This window comes from Peromyscus californicus, unplaced genomic scaffold (assembly GCF_007827085.1).
Source record: "Peromyscus californicus insignis strain IS unplaced genomic scaffold, ASM782708v3 Scaffold_7__1_contigs__length_154581171, whole genome shotgun sequence".
NCBI lineage: Eukaryota > Metazoa > Chordata > Mammalia > Rodentia > Cricetidae > Peromyscus > Peromyscus californicus.
In genome coordinates, this window is record NW_026294595.1 from 142,070,558 (window position 1) to 142,083,507 (window position 12,950).

Consider the following 12,950-nt stretch of genomic DNA (forward strand, 5'->3'; position numbering starts at 1 on the left):
GGGGGGATGGCGGGGGGGGGGGCGGGGGGGAGAGGACTGATGGCCGCTGTCCCTCCCGCCGGTGCTGAAGTCAGCCCCACCCCAGGACGGAGGGAGGGGTGGCCCTCCCGGCAGGAGAGGCCCCCAAGAGGCTCCCGGGAAGCCCCACCCCCGCCCTGGCGCAATCCCGCCGCCCGGGGCGCTGTCCGCCCCGTCGAGTGCTGAAACTCCCTGCTCTGCGGGTCTCGGGATGGAATGCCCAGCCTGGCCCCGCAATGGGGAGGCCGAAAGAGGCAGGGAGAACTTTCTTTTTTTCTCTTTTTAGTGAGTTCTCATCTCCTCCCACCCCAAGATGCTCAGGATTTGGGGTGGGAGCATAGCGATGGCATTGGGCTTGCTTTTTCTAAATCTTAAAAGATTTTGGATCGAGTGGGGATTGTGGAGGCTACCAGATGCCCACCTGTCGGAGGTCACCAGGCAACCCTGTCCTGGGACGACCCCACTCCTCACAACATCAGGACCTGAGGTCGCTCCCGAGACCAGGTGAGGGTCGAAGGAACCAAGCCAGCGGGGTCTGCACCTCCCTGTGCGCCCCCCTGCCACCCTAGCGGAGGAGGGGCGCGGAGTCCTCCGGATCCGCCTGCTCGATGCTCCCCTCCCGCCCCCTCCCCCCTCCTTTCTCCTCCTCCCCCTCCTCCCGCTCCTCCTCCTCCTCCTCCTCCTCCTCGCTCCTCCCGGCGATGGCTTTTTATAACTCCGGGTTCTGCGCCTTTGCCCGGGCTCGGGAGGGAAGGGGTGGGGGAGGTGGGAGGCGGGGAAACCAGCGGAATCTTCTGGCCTTTCGGAGCGTGCCCTCCTCCCGCCACGCACCGGTGATTTCGGGGGGTTCCCGGGGCCCACAGCACGCCGGGCGCACGCCCCGCCCCCCTCCCCCGCCCCGGGGTGGACCCTCGCCGCCCCCACCACACTCACCCCCAGGGCGGCCGCCTCCCGGGGCCGCGCCGCGCGCATCTCGCCGGCCGCCCGCGCCCCCGCCCGCGGCAGCGGCGGTCCCGGGGCCGGGCTGGGCCTACCCCGGCCGGCCGGCCGGGCGGGCGGGCGGCACCGGGGCTGCGGGGCGCGGGCGGGGCGCTCTGCGGGGCGCGGAGACTGCGCGGCCCGGGCGATCGGCGGCGCCTCCGCCTCCACCTCGGGCTCCGGCTCGGCTCGGCGGCGGCCGCGGCTGCCTGCGCGAGATCAACAAGTCGGGCTGAGCTTCGGCTCCGCGCTCGCTGCGATTCTGTCCCGCACTTCGGAGCGCGGCGAGTGGCACCGAGGCGGGACGGCGCCACCTGCGGGTCGGAAGCGCGCGCGGCTTAACCCCTCCGTGCCCGGCCGGGCCCTGGCCCAGGCCGCGGGGCCCACCCGGGCGGGCTGTCTGCGTCCCGGCCACCACGAGGCTGAGCGCCTACTGCATGCAGGCTCTGCGCGTAGATTCAGCTGCGAAGACAACCAGCCTCCGGGTCGCGGGGCTGCCGGGAGAGCGACTGTAAACAGAAGTAGGGGACTATGTCAGACAAGCTAGATGCTGGGAGGATGGGAGAGCTGGAGAAGGCAGGGGGCAGTTTTAATGGCCCTTGCTTGGATTCCACTGCAGATTCTAAAATCAAATTCTAGGTTCTAGAAGAAGGTGGACAGTATGTCTATCCACAAACAAACATGCGAACCGAGTGGGCAGGTGGGTGGTTGGGGCTGAGGAGAAGCGTAAGGCCAGAGGAGGGGGCAGTGAGGACTCAGCTTATATGGCCTGATCAGTCACTCACCCATTCATGCCAGCTTGGACGGCTGCTTCTGAAGAGCTAAGTGTCAGGCTCAACCAAGGGATCCCCCGGCCCTGCCTCACTCTGTGCAGTGGGGCAGGCACCTTCTATCAGGCCATCTCGGAGTGACTGTGGGGTGGGAAGGTTTGCATGCAGAAGGGCCAGGCTTCCCTCCAATCGCTCACACTTGGGCCCTGCCTGTTCTTTACTGGTTCGTTCTCTCACATACGTATCTGTTGTGTAGTATTAAGGTGGCAGGGATGCAGAAGAGAGCCGTGCCCTGGAGAGGGAAAACTTAATGAGACTTAGTGCCCCAAGATACGGACGGCCCTTCCCCTTTCCACTCTTGGCCTCCTTCCCAACTGCATCACACAGAACTGTTTGTAGAAACCTATCCACTCTCCTCAGTTCCATCATCATGACGCAGCCCAAGCTGCCACTGCCTTCTCTCCCCGTGACCTCTGCTCTGAGCTCCCCCATCCCTCTCTGCCTCCCACAGGTCACGATGATAGCCACGGCTGTCAGAATGAATGTTCCCTTTGCTGAACTGAATGTGGCTGTCACTGGAGGAAAGCCTTCCCAGGGTTTTTCCTTGCTCTGGCCTGATAGATCTGGTTCAGTCCCTCCCTCTTCGTCTCAGCTTGCCCACCATGGAAGCAAGACAAGCAACTAAACGTATTTTTATTTATTTATTTTTTAACGAGAAGGTTTCAGCCAATCATGAGTGCTAACAGGAAATCCTGAGTTCAGTGATGGGGAGGGGCGGGCTATACTGAGAGCTTTACCTGGGTGGTCAGGGAGGGCGTCTCAGAGGTGGAAGACAGACTCCACAGGTAAGAAGGGAGTCAGCTTTGGGGAGATAAGAGGAGTTTCCAGGCAGAGTGTGTCCAGGTTAGAGGTCAAGGGCAAATGAGGAACAGCCACTCCCTGGCCACAACAAATCGGCATAGAAAATACAAGACGTTTTCCTTCCCTATTGTGCCGTGGGGTGTGTGTGTGTGTGTGTGTGTGTGTGTGTGTGTGTGTGCGTGTGCGTGTGCGTGTGTGCGCGCGCGCACATGTGTACTTGCCACAAATTAAAATCACCTGAGCAGGGAGCCTCACTTGAGGAATTGTCTTAATTTTCTTAATTGATGTGGGAGGACCTACCCTGATGTGGGCAGCACCGACTGGTAGCAGCCCAGATTGAAGGGTGTGGAGGAAGGAAGATGCCTCGCCTTTTGTTGCCTTGGCCTTGCCTCTTGCTGCAGAGCTGATGGATGCTGCTGCTGCTGCTGCTGCTGATGCTGATGATGATGATGACGACGACGATGATGATTTCCTCACTGGTATCAGAACCAGCGATTTCAGGCGTCCATCATGAACTAAGGACCTTTAAGTCTCCAGGAACCTCCAGATTTTTGGTGCCGGCTTGGGACTGCTGAGACACCTCAAGGACCAAGAAACTACCAGATTCTCAGCCTCATGGTATTGGGACTATATTCAGAGTAAGCTGGTTAAATACTTTTTTTTTTTTTTTTTTTGGTTTTTGGTTTCGAGACAGGGTTTCTTTGTGTAGTTTTGGTGCTTGTCCTGGATCTTGCTCTGTAGACCAGGCTGGCTTTGAACTCACAGAGATCTGCCTGCCTCTGCCTCCCTAGTACTGGGATTAAAGGCGTGCGCCACCACCGCCCGGCTAAATACATTTTTTAACAACTTGATATATAAAATGTCTTCTATTTTAATATATAAGATGTGTGTCCTATTGCTTCTGTTTCTCTAGAATAATACAGGATGCGTGCGCTCATGTGTGTGTATGCATATGGAGGCCAGAGGTCAGCCCTGGGTATGTTCCTTAGGCGGCATCCACCTTTTTTATTTTATTTATTTGTTTAGAGATAGCTTCTCTCATTGGCTGGGAACTCACCAAATAGGCTAGGCTGGCTGGCCAGTGAGCCCTGGGGCTCTGCCTGACTCTGCTGCTTCAGCCTTGGGGTTTTAAACATACATTTCAATGCTGGTTTTTTGTTTTTGTTTGATTCCATGGGTTCTGGAGATTGGACTCGGGTCCTGTACTTGTGAGGGAGGCACTTTACCGACTGCCGTTCCCCCAGTCCCCTTCATTTCTTCCTTCCTTACCCTCCCACTCCCGAGACTGCTTCCTACCTCATGGGCAGCACTTGTTTCCTGGTTAGTGGATTTTATGTTTTGTTTTTTCTGTGTGAAATCTTGAAAAAAATGGTGTTTTGTGTCTATATCTCAACTCATACTTTTTGTTTGTTTGTTTTTTATTTGTTTTGTTTTGCCTCCCCCCAACCCCCGAAAATATTTGACTATGTAGCCCAGGCTGGATTTGAACTCGCCATGCTCTCTGTCTTGTCCTTCTGAGGGGTACGGGATTACAGGTTTACCTGCCGGCACCATTAGGCACACTTCACCTTACCCATGTGCTCTGTGCTATGACACTCTAAGGTTGTTTCTTATCTTCAGGAGAGCTACTCACATTGATGTGGGTTCACCAGTCCTCACACTGAGTGTCCTTCTTCACTGTCCAGTCCCTCAAAGTCACTTGTAGTCCTAGTACTTAGTGGACTCACCTGAGAGCACCTTCTCATATCTGCTCACAGACCAGTGACATGATTTCTTTCCAAGGTCTCTTGTAGCCCAGGTGGGCCTTGAACTTGGTTACATAGCCAAGGATGAGTTTGGATTTCTGATCCTCCTGCCTTCGCCTCCTAAGTGCTGAGATTCCAGGCATGCACCACCACACCTGATTTACACAGCGCTAGAAATGAGCCCAGTGCTCTATCCACTGAGCCTTGTCCCCGGCCCTGACACGGTGACTTTGTAAACACGCTTCCTGAGCCTTTGGAACAATGTGTCCCAGGGTGTGTACACTCTTGACTAAGTGCACCCAGACTCAGCTGCCTCTGGTGGCATCTCCTCTAAAGTGCTGGGAGTCCTTCGGCCTCCATTAGCTTTTATCCAGAGAGTGGAGCGTTGAATGTCTAGTGTGTGCCAGCAAACAGCTCAGTGCACTGAAATGTCCCTTTCATTGACTATTGATGAATCTCAGGTTTGCTTATATGCATTTGAGTTTGTGTGTGTGTGTGTGTGTGTGTGTGTGTGTGTGTGTGTGAGAGAGAGAGAGAGAGAGAGAGAGAGAGCTGTTGTGGTGATGGTGGCTGTTGTGGTAGTTGTTATTGTTATGGCTGCTATGGTGGTGACTGTTGTTATGGGTATAGTTATGGTTGTAGTAGTGGTTGTTGTTACAGTGTGGTGGTGGTAGCTATTGTTATAACTGTAGTTGTAGTTGTTATGGTTGGGGGATGTTGTTATGGTTGTTATTACTGTGGTTGTTGTTATGGTTGTTTGGTGGCTGTTGCTGTGGTTGTTATGATTATGGTTGTTGTAGTGGTAGTGACTGTTGTGGTTGTGTTGGTGATGGCTGTTGTTTTAGTTTTGTTTGTAGTTGCTATGGTTGAGAGGTTGTTATGATTGTGGTTTTGTTTTAATTGTAGTTGGTGGTTGTTGCTGTGGTTGCTATTATGGTTGTGGTTGTTATGCTTGATGATTGTTGTTACTGTGGGTGTTGTTATAATTATGGTTGCTATTGTGGTTGGTGGTTATTATCATGGTTGCTATTATGATTGTGCCTGTTGTTATGACTGGTGATTGTTGCTGTGGTTGTTGTTACGATTGTGCCTGTTATTATGGCTGGTGATTGTTGATGTGGTTGTTGTTATGGTTGTGGTTGTTATTATGCCTGGTGGTTGTTGCTGTGGTTGTTGTTATGGTTGTGGTTGTTATTATGGCTGGTAGTTGTTGTTATGGTTGTGGTTGTTATTATGGCTGGTGGTTGTTGTTATGGTTGTGGTTGTTATTATGGCTGGTGGTTGTTGCTGTGGTTGTTGTTATGGTTGTGGTTGTTATTATGGCTGGTGGTTGTTGTTGTGGTTGTGGTTGTTTAGTGGCTGTTGCACTGCTTGTCACTGTAGTTGTTGGTTTTCAGGACTCCTTTACATGATCTAGATGCTAAATCCCTCCTGGACTTTGGATGTCTATTCTGTCACCTGCATATTAATTTTTTGCTTGTGGTATCTTTTGTTTCCAGAACATTATTTGAGGGGCCTGTGAGATGGCTCAGCAATGCTTGACCCCAAATCTGGCAACCATCCTCCTGCCTCAGACTCCTGATTAGCTGGGATGACAGGCCTGAGCCACCAGTTCTTGTTTTTTTGGCAACCATCCTTGGGGCAAGCCACTTTCCCACACTGGACTGAGGGGTTGCCTTTGTCCTCTGCAGCCCCTCAGGTCTACTGCCTGCCCGTCTGGTCTTTGTGTCCTCCTGCACATGTGACCCTCATCTGAGTAGCATGGGGTTCTACATGCTGAGGTCATGAGGCCTCTCTCTCTGCTCTTCTGTTTTAGGGTGAGTATCTACCCTCTTCTTTCAGTGAGTTCCAAAGGGACAATCATGCAACCCTGGATGTCATTTTGTATTCCCAAACAGCAGCCTGTCACCAGCTCCTACCCAGAGCTCCCATCTACCCAGGGAACCCTTGAAAACTGCAGTCTCCAGGAAGAAACCTGGCTTGAAAGCCCAGAAAAGCTCTTCTCCCCAAAAAGGAGGCAGATGTTTCATTGTTTATCCCAGAGGACATGTGACAACATCCGCACAGGGGTTTGGTTATCACAACTCTGGGGGAGGGGACATCTTCCTGGTGTTTAGTTGGCGAAGGCAAGGGGATGTCGCTAAACATCATGCTGTGCACAGAATGGTTCTTCACCTTGATAATAAATGTAGCTGCTGCCCTGCAAGTCAATAGTACCAAGCCTGAGAAACCCCACGTAAGCCTCTTGGAAGGCAAAGGTGTTTCCCAACCTAGAACTGCTCTTCTCACAGTCCACAGTGAGCGTCTCCTTTGTGACACACTGAAGACACAGGGCAAGAAAAACAGACATCACTCAATGCCTGTATAGTTGGTAAACATACAGGTCAACCAGTCAGAGCATCCAGCTGTAGTAAGTACCGTGATGAAAAGCACCAGGAGGGAGCAAGGCACATGACTGATGGAGGTATCAGCAGTGTTGGAGGAGGTGGTCCAGGGAGGCTTCCTGACGAGGCAGTTACAGGGAAACTGAGTATCACAGGGGGACATCAACCTTGTGAATGCTGAAGAAGGAGGTACATCAGGGAAGTCCCCAGAGCCCAGGCCCTGAGCATGTAATGTTTGAGAATATCTAGATTCAGGGCCTTTTGTTTTCAAGAAGGAAGGAGTCTGAGTTTCCTTGTGTTGGGAAGCCCTGGCAGTTTTCCACAGAAGGGTCCCAGGCACTCAGGCTCAAGTGAGTCCTCCATCAAAGGGGGCACCAGGGAGAACTGAGTAATGCAAGGTAGTCTCAGGAGACTCAGAAGAAGGCTCCTGCAATTGTCCAGACCAAATGTAATGAGCCCTGGACCAAGTGGTAGGCAATTCACTAGCCATAGGCCTCTGCAGAGATTCTTCTGCAAGTCCATGGCCATCGCCAAAGACCCTGTGTGATTGGGTCACCCTGCCACACCTACAAAGTTTAGCTGCCAGCTTAGGGGGGAAGCATGCAGATCCCCTTGCACCTAAAAATGCAGAGGGGCTGGCTCTGTCAGGCCCCATGCAGCCCTGTGGCTGTGTGTCTGCATGTTCACTCAACAAGGAGTAGTGGAAAGTTCCTTCAGGTGGCAGTGTGGCCTCGTGGCAAAGAGAGAGGACTCCTGGGCAGAATGGCTGGTACAGAAGGGTGATCTAGCCTCTCTGAACTGTAACTTTCCCACCTTTAAGATGAGTAGCCATAGAGAGAGCATCTGCTTTATTAGGCTATGAGGGGATTGATTGATTGATTGATTGATTTTTGTTTTTCGAGACAGGGTTTCTCTGTGTAGCTTTGAAGCCTTTCCTGGAACTCGCTCTGTAGCACCAGGCTGGCCTCAAACTCACAGAGATCCGCCTGCCTCTGCCTCCCAAGTGCTGGGATTAAAGGCATGTGCCACAACCTCCTGGCTATAAGGGGATTTTTAAAAATTCTCTTGTTATGTATATTTGTGCATATGTGGGTATGTATGTTGAGGACAGAGGTCAATGTTGGGTGTCTATGAGAAATATTTTTTTTAAGATTTATTTATTTTTATGTATACAACTGCTCTATCTGCATGTATACTTGCATGCCAGAAGAGGGCATCAGATCCCACTATAGATAGTTGTGAGCCACCATGTGGTTGCTGGGAATTTGAACTCAGGACCTCTGGAAGAGCAGCCAGTGCTCTTAACCACTGAGCCATCTCTCCAGCCCCGAGAAAAAATTAATTTCATTTAATTTAATGTGTATGGGTGTTTTGCCTGCACATATATTTGTGCACCGTGTGCGTGCCCGCAGAGAGTATTGGATCCCCTGAGCTGGAGTTACAGATGCTTGTGAACCACCCTGTAGGTGCCGGGAGTAGAACCCAGGTCCTCCAGAAGAGCTGCCAGTGCTCTTAACCGCTGAGCCATCCTTCCAGACCCTATGAGGAACTTTTTAAAGCCCTTTACCACTAATGGCTCTGTCTGGTCAACTGCAGGTCGCTGAGGCAACTTGGGGTTGCTAAGGGAGGGGCTTCTGTGTCCAGCTCGACCTAAGTAACCAGAACGCTTAGCTGGTGGAGGAGGAGGCTCTGTCAGTAAAGTGCTCATGCACAAGCACGAGGACCCGAGTTCACATCCCCAGGATGCACAGGAAAGTCAGGAGTGAGTTCACATCCCCAGGATGCACAGGAAAGTCAGGAGTGAGTTCACATCCCCAGGATGCACAGGAAAGTCAGGAGTTCACATCCCCAGGATGCACAGGAAAATCAGGAGTGAGTTCACATCCCCAGGATGCACAGGAAAGTCAGCGCGCACTTGTAGTCCCAGCACTAGGGAAGCAGAGACGGGGGACTCCTGGAGCGAGCTCACTGGCCATCTGGCCGAGCAGGATCAGGAAGCTCCAGGTTCAGTGAGAGACGCTGCTTTACCCTGTGTGGAGTGTGACTGGAGAAGACACCTGGCGTCAGTCTCTGACATCCACATGCACATACATGTGAACACGCACAAAACATACCACACACACAAATAGAAAACAGAATAAGTAACTGTTTTAAAAATGCCTAACTAGCCGTGTGGTGGTGGTGCACGCCTTTAATCCCAGCACTCGGGAGGCAGAGCCAGGCGGATCTCTGTGAGTTCGAGGCCAGCCTGGACTACCAAGTGAGTTCCAGGAAAGGCGCAAAGCTACACAGAGAAACCCTGTCTCGAAAAACCAAAAAAAAAAAAAAAAAAAAAAAAAAAAGCCTAACTAATCCATGCAGAAGCTTGGGGAGCCTAGGAGGGATCGCTCCCACCATTTTGTTTTGCCTCCCTCACATAGAGGCTCTCTGTTCCTAGGCATGGTGCTTGATCCTTGCAAAAAGACCACTGCTGTGCCAGACGTCAGCCTTCACGAAAACATTCAAAGTAAGGTGACCAGATGGGGGGAAGCCTCTTGTCCTCCACAGCTGAGTCCACCTGGAAATAAAGTTGTCACAGGGTAAAGTGGAGCTGAACGGGGTCTATCATTAGGGCTCCTGAATCCAGCCACTCCTGAAGCCAGCATCCCTGGATTCCCAGTTATGTGTGCTGTGAAATAACTCCTTCTGTCCTGCCCGCTATCAGTCGGTCATCCATATCCAAAGGATCTTAACCAGTGGCAGTCCTCTCTCCATAGACCAGATATTTTCTTAGCTTAGGGGAGAAATTAGACATATAAGAAATAGGAAAGGGGGCTGGAGAGGTGGCTCAGTGGTTGCTCTGGCAGGGGACCCGAGTTCCATGCTCAGCACCCAAATCGGACAGCTTTACAAACTCCTGTTAACTCCAGCTCTAGTGATCCTGACACCTCTGTCTTCCTTGAGGCACCTGCACTCACGTGTACACACACATGCGCGCACACACACACACATAATTAAAAATAAAATAAATCTTTAAAAAAAAATAAGAGAACCCGGGAGAAACCTGGCATGATGGTGGCTCACACCTGTATTCCTACCATTCAGGAGGCAGGAGCATCAAAATCACAACCCACTGTAACCCCAGTCCCAGGGGATCTGATGCCCTCTTCCGACCCTGTGGGCACCAGGCATGCACGGGGTACACAGACATACATGCAGGCAAATCACCCATACACATTTAATTAGTTAATTAAATTAAAAGTTCAAAGTCATCTTAGCTTAAGTAGTTAGTTCAAGGCCATCCTGGGCTATGTGAGATCATGTCTCAAACAAACCCAATAAACAATCAGGAAGGAAGCAGTGGAGGGAGGGAGGGAGGGAGAGAAAATGAACTACAACTGGAATATTCTATAACGAAGGGACCCTGCATAGCCCTCTGATTTAAAGACAAGCCACAACATTTGTGGAGGGGCAGCATCCCAGTGCAGCCAAGTTCTAACACCAGACTGTCTGATTCCAGGCCACTGCTCTCTCAAAACATGTCTGCCGAGGCGTCAGCCTGGCATCTCGATGGGAGGAGCCGAGATCCACCCCTGCCAGTCCTCCGACAGTGCTGGCAAGAGGCTCCTTGTTCGAAGTCTGGCCTTCTCTGGATTCCATGATACCATCCATCATTTATGTCCCACTGGGAAGCCTGCTCAGGTTTCTTGGAGTTTCTGGGTAGAGTAAGGCTACTTAATACTGTACCCCCCTGCCCCCCACCCTGTACTGGCTGGTTTTGTGTGTCAACTTGACACAAGCTAGAGTCATCAGAGAGGAAGGAGCCTCAGTTGAGAGAAGGTCTCCATGAGATCCAACTCTCAGACATTTTCTCAATTAGTGATCAGTGGGGGAGGGCCCAGACTGTTGTGGGTGGCGCCATCCCTGGTCCTGGGTTGTATAAGAAAGCAGGCTGAGCAAGCCATGTGGAGCAAGCCAGTAAGCAGCACTCCTCCATGGTTTCTGCATCAGCTCCTGCCTCCAGGTTCCTGCCCTGCTTGAGTTCCTGTCCTGACTTCCTTCAGTGATGAACAGCAATGTGGAAGTGTAAGTCAAATAAACCCTTTCCTCCTCAACTTGCTTTTTGGTCATGGTGTTTCATCACAGCAATAGAAACCCCAACTAAGACACCCCCCCAAACACACGCACAGGCACACACACACAGGTGCACACACTTTCGTTCACGAATTCCATGGTAAAGAAAAGTAGCTTGCTGAGAGTGGACAGAGGGGCCCTCCGAGACTCAGGGGACGTGGATGCGTCAGTCCATAGCAGAGTGCATGTTACATGGGGCCCCTGCAACCCCAGGGGTCAACTATCAGCTGGACTTGTCCTCATGCTCCATAATCAACCTCATATATATGACTATAACAGGCTCCACCTGGGGGATCCTGGGAGTGTGAATGAGGTAATGCATCCCGCTTGATGCTGACAGTACTCACGGAAACAACCACAGTAATAATGACAGGACCGGTTGACCGTGTACCATACATTAGACACTGTTGGGGGGGGGGCGTGTCTGTGTGTATTGCCCATTGAAGATTTTTATCTCCTCCTTGCACCAGGCACTGAGGACAACAATATAAACGAGACCATTAAACTGTTGGGTGACCCTGAGTGACCCAGTGTCCGAGTCTAGTCCCTCTACATAGCCCAGGCTGGCCTCACACTTGCCATCCTCCTGCCTCAGCTGTGTGAGTAGCTGGGATCCTAGCCCTGCACCATGAGACTCGGCTCCAGTGCCTGCTTTTTTCTTTCTGAGTCCACTTGTCTTTACCAAACCCCGGGTTTCCTGGCCCAAGTTCCTGCAAATGAACAAAGTGCGTTTTCTGACCAATCCGACACTCACTCATTCCTCCATGTCATCTTTAGTCGGCCGCCTGTCCGCTAGCCTCGCCATCCGCTAGCCTCGCCGTCCCCTCATCCATGTTGTCAGTGACTGAGCCCCACCCAGCCATCTCTCCACCACACACTTGCCCACTCAATCCTGTCTCTCCATCAGTCCCATCTTCCCACGTTCACCCAACCTCTTGTCCATTTGTCTTCCTACCACTTACCTTTAAAAATGTCCCTCTGTCATTCACCCACCCATCTATCCTTCCATCTACCTACACACCCATTTCACACTCATCCACCATTTATCCATCCATCCATCCTCCCCCCAACACACAAATGTATTTATCCACCTATGAATCCACTTATCCAACCACACATCCACTCCAGATACTCATGTATCACTCCAGTCATCCATCTATCCACCTACCCATCCATCCACCCATTCACCACACCCCAATCTATCCTTGAACCTTCCCACCCACCACCTAACAACAGCCTAGGGCTTTGTGCATTATAATGCTTTGTGCACACTGTGCTCTGTGAGACCCCCCCCCCCCCCAGCAAGGTCTCCTGGGTTCTCTTCCGGGAAAGAACTATGAGTGCCACCAGAAAGTCCCCACAGAGGGAGCCTGTCTGTGGTCAGGGGGTGGGGCCAAAAGATGATGAAATACTGAAACAACCAAGGTGCAGGCTTCCAGCAGAGCAATTAAAGGTCAGCTAATCTCTCTTCCTTTCTAAGGAGCCAGGGAACTCCAAGACACACAAGGAGAGTCAGCAAAAGGAGAAACCAAAGCCGCAGGGATCCAGGGCTAGCAAGCGGATGCTCCTGATAGATTTTCGTGAGAGCTCAACTTCCGTGTCCTTCAGGCCTGGGGCTTCTCCTACCTCCTCTCCTCTCTACTGTCCTTGGCTAGTGCTCCCGGCTGTCCACCTCCCTCCCCATCTCTCTTCTTAACCCTCCCTCCCAGCTCCCCCATTTATCGCCCTTCACCCCAGCTGTTCACAATAAGGAACAAGCTCCCAGGGTGAGACCTGATGGGACGGGACCTCCTCTTCACCGCCTCCCAGCAACCGACCTCACCGCCAGACCCAGAAGCTCCCTCTTCAGAATCACACAGAGGCAGTTCATGAGCAAGGCCACTTTAATAAGTGCGTGTCCATCTGACAGCATGACACAAAGTTTGAGCGCTGTGTTGAAACGGCAAGGCCGAGCCACTATGCTGCTCATGAAACACACTGTGACGCTGTGTTTATTAAAAATCACAAAAGCATCCAAACTGATGTCTGGGATAGATGCTCAGCGTAGGCTTCTCTATCCGGAGACTGGGCTACCACCCATC

The 12,950-nt window shown here is 52.0% G+C and overlaps 1 protein-coding gene and 1 long non-coding RNA gene across 17 annotated transcripts in view; one reads left to right on the forward strand and one right to left on the reverse strand.

The window, feature by feature from the left end:
• The window catches only part of Kcnb1 (potassium voltage-gated channel subfamily B member 1), a 91,808-nt gene extending 90,800 nt beyond the window's left edge, over nt 1–1,008 (reverse strand). Inside the window, exon 1 of one of the 2 annotated variants that reach the window (XM_052725439.1) lies at nt 952–1,008. The gene's annotated coding sequence lies outside the window, so the exon portion shown is untranslated. Of the gene's footprint in view, nt 1–439; nt 653–951 lie in introns of those variants that run through there. The other variant, XM_052725441.1, reaches the window with a different exon arrangement.
• Nucleotides 37–12,718, forward strand: LOC128101970 (uncharacterized). 15 transcript variants are annotated; one of them, XR_008215278.1, is made up of 5 exons: nt 37–303; nt 397–522; nt 2,278–3,265; nt 3,541–10,821; nt 12,350–12,616. It is a non-coding gene; the product is annotated as an uncharacterized LOC128101970 (long non-coding RNA). The 15 variants fall into 15 exon arrangements; XR_008215277.1 differs by lacking the exons at nt 37–303; nt 397–522 and adding an exon at nt 11,340–11,468 and having other exon boundaries at nt 1,118–3,265; nt 3,541–10,460; nt 10,747–10,821; XR_008215276.1 differs by lacking the exons at nt 37–303; nt 397–522 and adding an exon at nt 11,340–11,468 and having other exon boundaries at nt 1,118–3,265; nt 3,541–10,455; nt 10,747–10,821.
• The last annotated feature ends 232 nt before the right edge of the window (nt 12,719–12,950 follow it).